The sequence below is a fragment of the Pyxicephalus adspersus genome, chromosome 4 (assembly GCF_032062135.1).
Source record: "Pyxicephalus adspersus chromosome 4, UCB_Pads_2.0, whole genome shotgun sequence".
Taxonomy (NCBI): Eukaryota; Metazoa; Chordata; class Amphibia; order Anura; family Pyxicephalidae; genus Pyxicephalus; species Pyxicephalus adspersus.
Window position 1 is genome coordinate 38,702,921 of NC_092861.1, and position 7,990 is coordinate 38,710,910.

Below are 7,990 nucleotides of genomic sequence, written 5' to 3' on the forward strand. Positions count from 1 at the left end.
CTGATCCAGGCATACTGAATATTTTGTAATATGTAGTATTTCTTTTTGTATCAGTGTCAATGTTTCTATAAGAAATTATATCTGCAAATGGAATAAGAGGTTACAAATATTCCACTCCCATGTTGCTTGTAACAGTAAAGGTTGAGACCAAAAGTCGCAGTTATAGTTATACGATCCTATGGTATATCTTCCTTATCAATGTGAGGTGACAGGTGAAATATGCATTGCATGTACTTTGTTTACACTCATTCGATAATCCTTTTGTACACTGTTTATTCAACATAGGAAACAAAATGATTTTTCCATTAGGTAATAGGACAAACTAGTCCTTCAACTTACTATTAGACTGATGCTTGACAGGTCCTCCAGACATCAGAGGTAATAATGGGGACCTTATAAACTACACAGGCTAGACAATCCTTCTAAAGGTCTAGGGAATAATGCACAGTGGTCAAGATTCTAGTACAGACGTGTATGTATATATTTGTTAAATATATATACATATATATTGTTAAATATATATACATATATGTTTATTTAAGAACCTATATACAAAGGGGAGAACAAGGATGTGCTGTCTTCATAAACAAACATAAACATAATCTTCTGTATTTTTAAATTAAAAACTGCTATAAAGAACCTTCCAAACAATATAAACATAAAAGGACCATTTAGTGAACCCCTTACATTATCAAAACAATAAAATCTATGTGTAGCCAACTTAACACTTGAAGGATTGTCCTGGAAAACCAAAGTTTTTTAAAATAAACTTTCATTGTTCATGTTGTTTACAATATTGCTTGATATTGGTTGGATTTGAGCCAATTGCAAGATTAACCTTAACAGCCAACAGTTAGTTTGGTTCTAATATAAAACCTATTGTTGATGCTAATGTGGATTAACAACAGGCTAAGAGTAGACACATTGGTGCTTAGAGCCCCATATTTACATTGGTAACTAATGTAAATATTGGAGGTGTAAGCCTGTAGTCAAAAATAAACAGCTGGTACATTACTATGGTCAAAGCCAGTCCCTAACAATTACCAGCCATTTAAAACAATGCCCATTGTTTTTTTTATAACAATGGACTAACTACAATTTGAAAGTCCACATTGGAATATTTGGCCCAGTATGACCAAGCAGTGTTCAAACTGAACTGACAAATTCAAGGAACACTAGTTGTGATTTGTTTCCATGTCCTAGGATGTATTCTACACAAGCTATGATTACATAAAAGTTACAATTACTATATTAAAGTACAGTATACTCATTCACCTGGATTTTTAACCTCCCTAGCTGTCTGATTCTGGCCACATTTCCATGCAAAAAGCGGTGCCATTTTTTGCATGGAAATTTATTTTACATTGTAGGCCTATAATTCTTAGGCATAACTCACCGACACATGTCTAATGTCTATTAAAAATAAAAAATATAATGTATAATGTAATATAACTGTACATATATATTATATGAAAATTTTCTTTGTATTGGACTCAATACAGCTATTTTGTATTGATTCCAATACAAAAATATTTGAATTTCCCGCCGCAATGACACATGTACCGACGTCACTGGGAAACCCCGTAGGAGGTCTCTGCACTTCGCGGCTAGAGATTGGAGGAGGCATACGTGTCCCCAGGACATGCGGGGACCAGCAGGACGCCAGGGGACAGCGATGGAAGAAGGTAAGTGGGTTTTTATTCTGCTTTAAGGTACCCCAAGTCTGACTAAGGAATACCGATTTTTGCATGTAAAATACACCCCGAGTCGGACTCAAGAATACTGCTAGGGGGGTTAATTTACAAAACATTACCACAGATGACCAAGTATACACAATAAAAAGATTCTAGGAATTACTAAGGACAATGCACAGACCTCACAATCTGAGAGTCCTTCAGAGGCTTCTCCAGGTGGGAGTAGAAGAGTACTGTCTAGCAATAAAGCCTGGACCGGTGGAGAGCTGCAATTATTATTCTTATGCAGTTTTTATATAGCGCAAACATTTTACACAGCATTGTACATTAAATAGGGGTTGCAAATTACAGGCAATGACACAGGAGGAGGAAAGGACCCTGTCCGGAAGAGCTTACAATGTAGGATTTATGGCTGTACTTCTGGAGCTTAGTTCTATCTCCACACATGATCTCTGGAGCTCAGAGTGACCATTGGGTTCTTGGTTACCTCTCTCACCAAGGTCCCTTCCCTTGATTGCTTAGTTTGGCTGGGTGGCTAGCTCTTGGAAGAGTCCTGGCTGTGTCAAATGTCTTCCATTTAAGAATTATGGCCGCTGTGCTTTTGGGAACTTGCATGGAAGCAGATTTTGTTTTATCATTCCACAAATCTCTGCTTTGTCAGCTATTAGGCTTTTTATAGAGAGGTGTGTGACTTTCCAAATCGTGTTCAAGCAATTTAATTTACCACAGGTGGAGCCCTATCAAGGTGCAGAAACATCTCAGCATTGATCAAAAGAAAAGGGAGGACCCTGGGCTAAACTCCAAGTGTTGTTACAAAAGGTCTGAATCCTAATGTAAATGTAGTATTTCATTTTTTTTTCTTTTTAATAAATTTGCTAAATTGTCTAAAATTCTGTTTTCGCTTTGTCATTGTGAGGTACTAAGTATAGATCAATGAAAAAAAAAATTAAACAATTTTAGCATCAGGCTGCAACAAACTGAAAAACGTGAAGTGAGTCTGAATACTTTCTGGAGTCACGGTATATACTACCATTCAATGTGCCATACAAAGAATAAGGTCCTAACCACAAGTTCCTCATTTCCATGTTTATTGCAACATCTTATTTTGCAAGAAAACCTTCAAAAAGTAAACTACATTAATTGAGTAGAGGTCAGGTAGGGAATAAATGAGCCACCAGAAAAGGAGGGGGTGTACTGGTGTCATAAAGATAATAACATGCATTCAAAAAAATATATTCAAAGGTCCAATAATGCTGTAGGCAGACTTCCTTAAAATAAAAAATTAAAAGGACATGGAAAAACACTGCCTAGAGTTCAAACAACTGTAGCTCCTTATGATAGATAAGATACGTGTATGCATGTAAATGACTTTCTATAGTATTCTATTGTACATTGACCCTCAGGAGTGTTTTTCAGATGAGAATGCATTTCAGCAAAGTCATTAAAAGTATTTGGCTGAAACCCATTAAAAAAGTTAGGTGTTTCAGAAAGATGAAATATTTGGTCTTAAAAGGCAAGATTAGGTAGACAAATGTTTCAGCACTGTCCTATAATGCTGGGTGTACTCTGTTTTCTCTAAATGTTATTTTTGATAGGTATTTGTGGTTAATATAATCAAAAATGAAATTGCTTGTTTAATTAAGCACAAGAGGAGTGAGAGTAGCTGAAAGGCTGTAATGACTGAGGTGTGAATGTAAAACAGGCAGGTATGGGTTAAAAATGGGAAGGTGAGATCAGAGAAAGTTTGAGGTTGACAGATTGCTGGAAGTAGTGATGAGTGCAGAAATAGAAGAGTGATAAGAAAGGGAGTGGGGTCATCTTGCCCTATTGGGGGGATTTATTCTTGAAGGTTTTACAGTTTGAGGTCCCAGGAGCTATAAGTATGGTGGCATGGTTTTAAAGTAGGAGACCCATCTTAGGTGTGGTGTCAATCATGACGTAAAGAAAAATCTGGTGATTTAATGGAGTTGCTGCTAGTGTTGGATATCTTTTCTGAGGCAGTGCAGATTGGCTTGGAACAACAAAAATAGGATGGCAGTTGGTTATCTGTGTTGCAATATGATATATTTTTTTTACTTGTCAAAATGTTATTCTGTTAGAAAACTACTACTTAGCCAATTGACCTAAAAGAACATTTGGTATGATGTTGTTGTTTTGGAAAAGGAAAGATTGGTTGGTGCTGCAATTCTCTGAGCTACTTTTGTTATGTTCTTTAGAGATGCAGAAAAAACTCCAAAAACATTGTGTTTACAAATGCTCAGGGGAATCTAATAAGTGGCTTCCATTTTTCTTCTGAGGTACTCAGAACATTGTACACTTGTGCAGTGTGTATCAAATTCACATACGTCAGACTAGTTGGTCAGGGGCTTCACTCTTCTGCTCATTCCAATAATATTCTAAGTCTTATTGTGATAACATTTTGTGCGCAAAAAATGCCCCAACCATCTCCCTACCATGCTCCAATCACTGATTATGAATTTTTGCATTAAACAGAAGGTACTTTGACTTAAGGTGTTTAAGGAACCAGTAATATTAATATTGAATAAAAGCACAATGACTGCCAGTGATCCCCTGCAGACCATACAGCAAGTCAGATAAGGTTTTGTTATTTTATCCTGGAAAAATTGACGTATTTGTCAATAAACATTTGTGCCAATTATCTGAACCTGATCGCCTGTCCAACTTATTAGCCTGGTGACATAAATAATAAACAAATATTAAAACCTGGCTATTAAAAGCTAATCTCTATGCAAACATCTACACACAAAGAAATACATAGAGAACAGAAAGCTTTGTACTTTAGCAAAGTGTTTGTATTACATCTATTTAGTTATGCTGGTGGCAGACCTAATACTTCTCTGCTGCAGTTAAGTAACAGTTTCAGGCCTTGGCCCCACCCCAGCCTTTAGACTGAACATACAAAAGAGAAGGATAACGCTGTTGGGTTCATCTCTTTGCCAATCTGTTGTCCATTGTTAGTACATAAACACTTTAGAGCAGTGTTTCTCAACCATGATTCCTTCAGAGATTGCTGGGAGTTCCATGAGCAATGAGCAGTTTGTGCCTCTCAGGTCAGTGTAACTGACACCAATAATAATTTGGGCTATTTGTAAGGGTGACATTTTTTACCACTGGTCAGCAATGTAAGATGAATTCTTCCCACTGACCATCACACTAATGTACTTTGAGTGGTGGATATAGTAATTATGCAGGAGTTCCTTTAGATTTGAAAAGGGTTCTCCCATGTTTAAACGGTTGAGGTAGACTAGCATCTTGTGCTGCTTGTTCCTATCTCCGTCTGAGATATGTTTTAGAGGAGATTGCAAAAGGCTGATAATAGATCAAATTCAGGCAGATACACAACAAGGATATAAATAAACATAAAACATTGTATTAATGAATACAGAGATAATGTTCCAGCTGCTGGAAGTTTATCTTAAAAAAAAAACTGAACTGTAAGCATAGTGCAACGATAATGTTTATGTTCCTTTGAGACTTTAGAATATGTCATGGAAATCCTGCAACATCAGATTATAGGGGAATCCTTTAATAAAGAATAAAGTCCATAGTGTGCAAATGCTCAATTAGCGTTGGTAACATATTATCTAAACCAAGATACCAATATCAAGCCTTTCAGATAAGTGGTTGTGGAACAATCTTTTGCACATGCACATAGTGGTTTTTATTAAAAATAAAAGTGCATTCTGATTTTTGTCTGAAAATATTTGTATAATTATGTAATTTAGTATATCATTTTTTTTATTCATGCCTTTTATATTGTTTTTACACATTTACATGCAGATCACGCTGTCTAACAAAAGTGATAGGACAATCTAGAACAGGACACAAAAAAAACACTTTATATACAACTGCTACATCATAACATATTGCATAACCTGACCCCTGTCATTTTTATTAAATAGGTTGATAGTCATTTCTAGAAAATATAAATATAGTTCTTTTCAGGATGGCATTGTCATTTTGCAATGATAAAAGCTAAGATGAGCTCCACACTCGTCAGAACCCAAGTCTAGCAGAACTTTCGCTGCATTTAGGGCTCCTGGGCATGGATGCTCAGGTTCTAAATCCCAAAGCCAGTGGATTACCACACATAGTTACTGTGCTGTTTTTTGGTTTTTGTTTTTGTAAACCAGGGATAGGCCTGTGGTACTGTGTGTCCTTTCCATTGGTTTAGATGAATCTTAAGTTTACATCTTTGTATCATTTAAATGTTCAGCATAGAAATATGAGAGCTGCCATTACTGTCCTGTTTTGATGAAGCATGGTATCAGATTATTGCTCAACTAGTAATGTGTCAATGATCTGAAACAAGTCAGGTGTTGTGACACTTCTCTGGTTGCATGTTTGTCCTGGGTGACCATAGGAAGTGAAGCAAGAGTTAGAAGGACAGCTTATACTCTCAAAAATGATCAACCTATATATCTACCCTGACAGGTTCCCCTAAACAAGTGTTTGTTACAGTATGTGCTATTCTGCATTCATACACAAGGCATTGAGCTCAGTTACAGATATTAGTGGTCAGAAAACAACTGGAAGCGTTGTCCCTAACCTTGGAGATAAAGGCTGTCACTGCTACAGAAAACCTGCCTTTATCACAAAAGGTGAAGGGAGTTCTAAATATATATGATGTAGCTAACCACTTATCTTAATTAACAACAAACATGGGAGTGGTGTACATCAAGCATGTTAACTTTTATCAACTAATCAATATGTGTCATTATTAGACTGCTATAAACTTATAAAAGCTGAAATGGAAAAAAGCTGAGAAGAAACAGTAAAAAATGGAAAGAAAAAGGGGCAATAGAGCCAGGGGAGGTCTACACGGACTGTTTCCGCAGCGTTTAACCTGAGGCTATGTTTAAAATTCAGATGCTTTAAAGCTTGTCTTTAAACAGCTGGAAAACGTCTATGCCTTGTTTTTCCGCGATTATGTTTTCAAGCATTTATAAATGTGGGAAAATGCTGGAAAAAGCCAATAAAAGACGTGTTTACCCGCGTTAACATTTTTAAAACGTTGCAAGGAGCGTTATCTATAACGCTCAAAAACGTGCCTCAAGGAACCTGGTGTACTCCTGGTGTATATTAGCCTATTGGAATGCATAGGAACTTCAAATATGGGCTTTTAAAGCCTCGGTTAAATGCTGGGGAAACAGCCCACGTAGACTAAGTCTAAAACTGCAAAATACCTTAAGACCGGTAATCTAGAACAATGTTGGGGTTCTATGGTTAATAATCGAAGATAGATCAATGTTTTGAAACCATAAAAGTCTTTATTTGTAAATTAAAAACTAACAATTATCCAAAAATAGTATTTTTCAGGTACATTCAATCATAATTCAAGAAACGTTTATGGCAAAGGATACAGTTGTAGTATTTCTCAGTTAAAGGTGATTCCTGATAATCCAACGTTCGTCACAAGAAATGTTTCCTCAGGGTATATAGGGAACCAAAAATAGAACACAAAGCAAAAAAATAAACTTGATTTTTAAAAAAATTGTGATCAAGCAAGTCCTTTAGATCTTTACTCGGAATGATGCAACTGGAAGACATCAGGTATCATCTATCCCTTTTCTACCCAGCCTTGCTGTTCATGTGCTTCTCTCCCTTCCTTTATTCATTGAAGATGAGTTTATTAATCATGAAGGCTCACTATTATATGTTATCCTTCCCATAGCTTCCTGTTTTCAGTAAGATATGCACAACACCCTGCTGGCTGATCCCTACAGCCATGATCTGCCTGAAGCACAGAGACCCTGTTAGCATGTTACCAAGGCAGAGGAAGAAGAAACCAGGGAAGACAAAATATAAGCCGAATAAACTCCAGCCCCTGAGCAGTATCCCCGAGTGTGGCTCCAGGTAAAAAAAACATGCTGAAAGCCGTAACCCCAAGCCACACTCGGGGTAGCTAAAAACATTAAAAAAAACAGTTACCTGGTCCCATCACTGTCTTCCGGTGTCTTGCCCCATCCTCGGGCCACGTCCTCTTCCTCCAATCCTCCCCTGGCGAGTGCACTGATGCTCCCCTGGAGTTTCCAGTTATGTCGGTGCATGCATCGGTGCGTGCTAGGGAGTGTGGCGAGAAATTCAAATTATTTTGGATTGGATTCATTACAAAATAATTATTTTGAATCTAATATAAAGTAATCATTACATTATATATATATATGCCACTGTGCTATTAATATTACAGATTTCAGTAATTTTATGCACCCTTATTTTAACAGCTTTTTGCCTTTTTATTTAAAGTTTGCTATTAAATGTATTAAATATTGGAC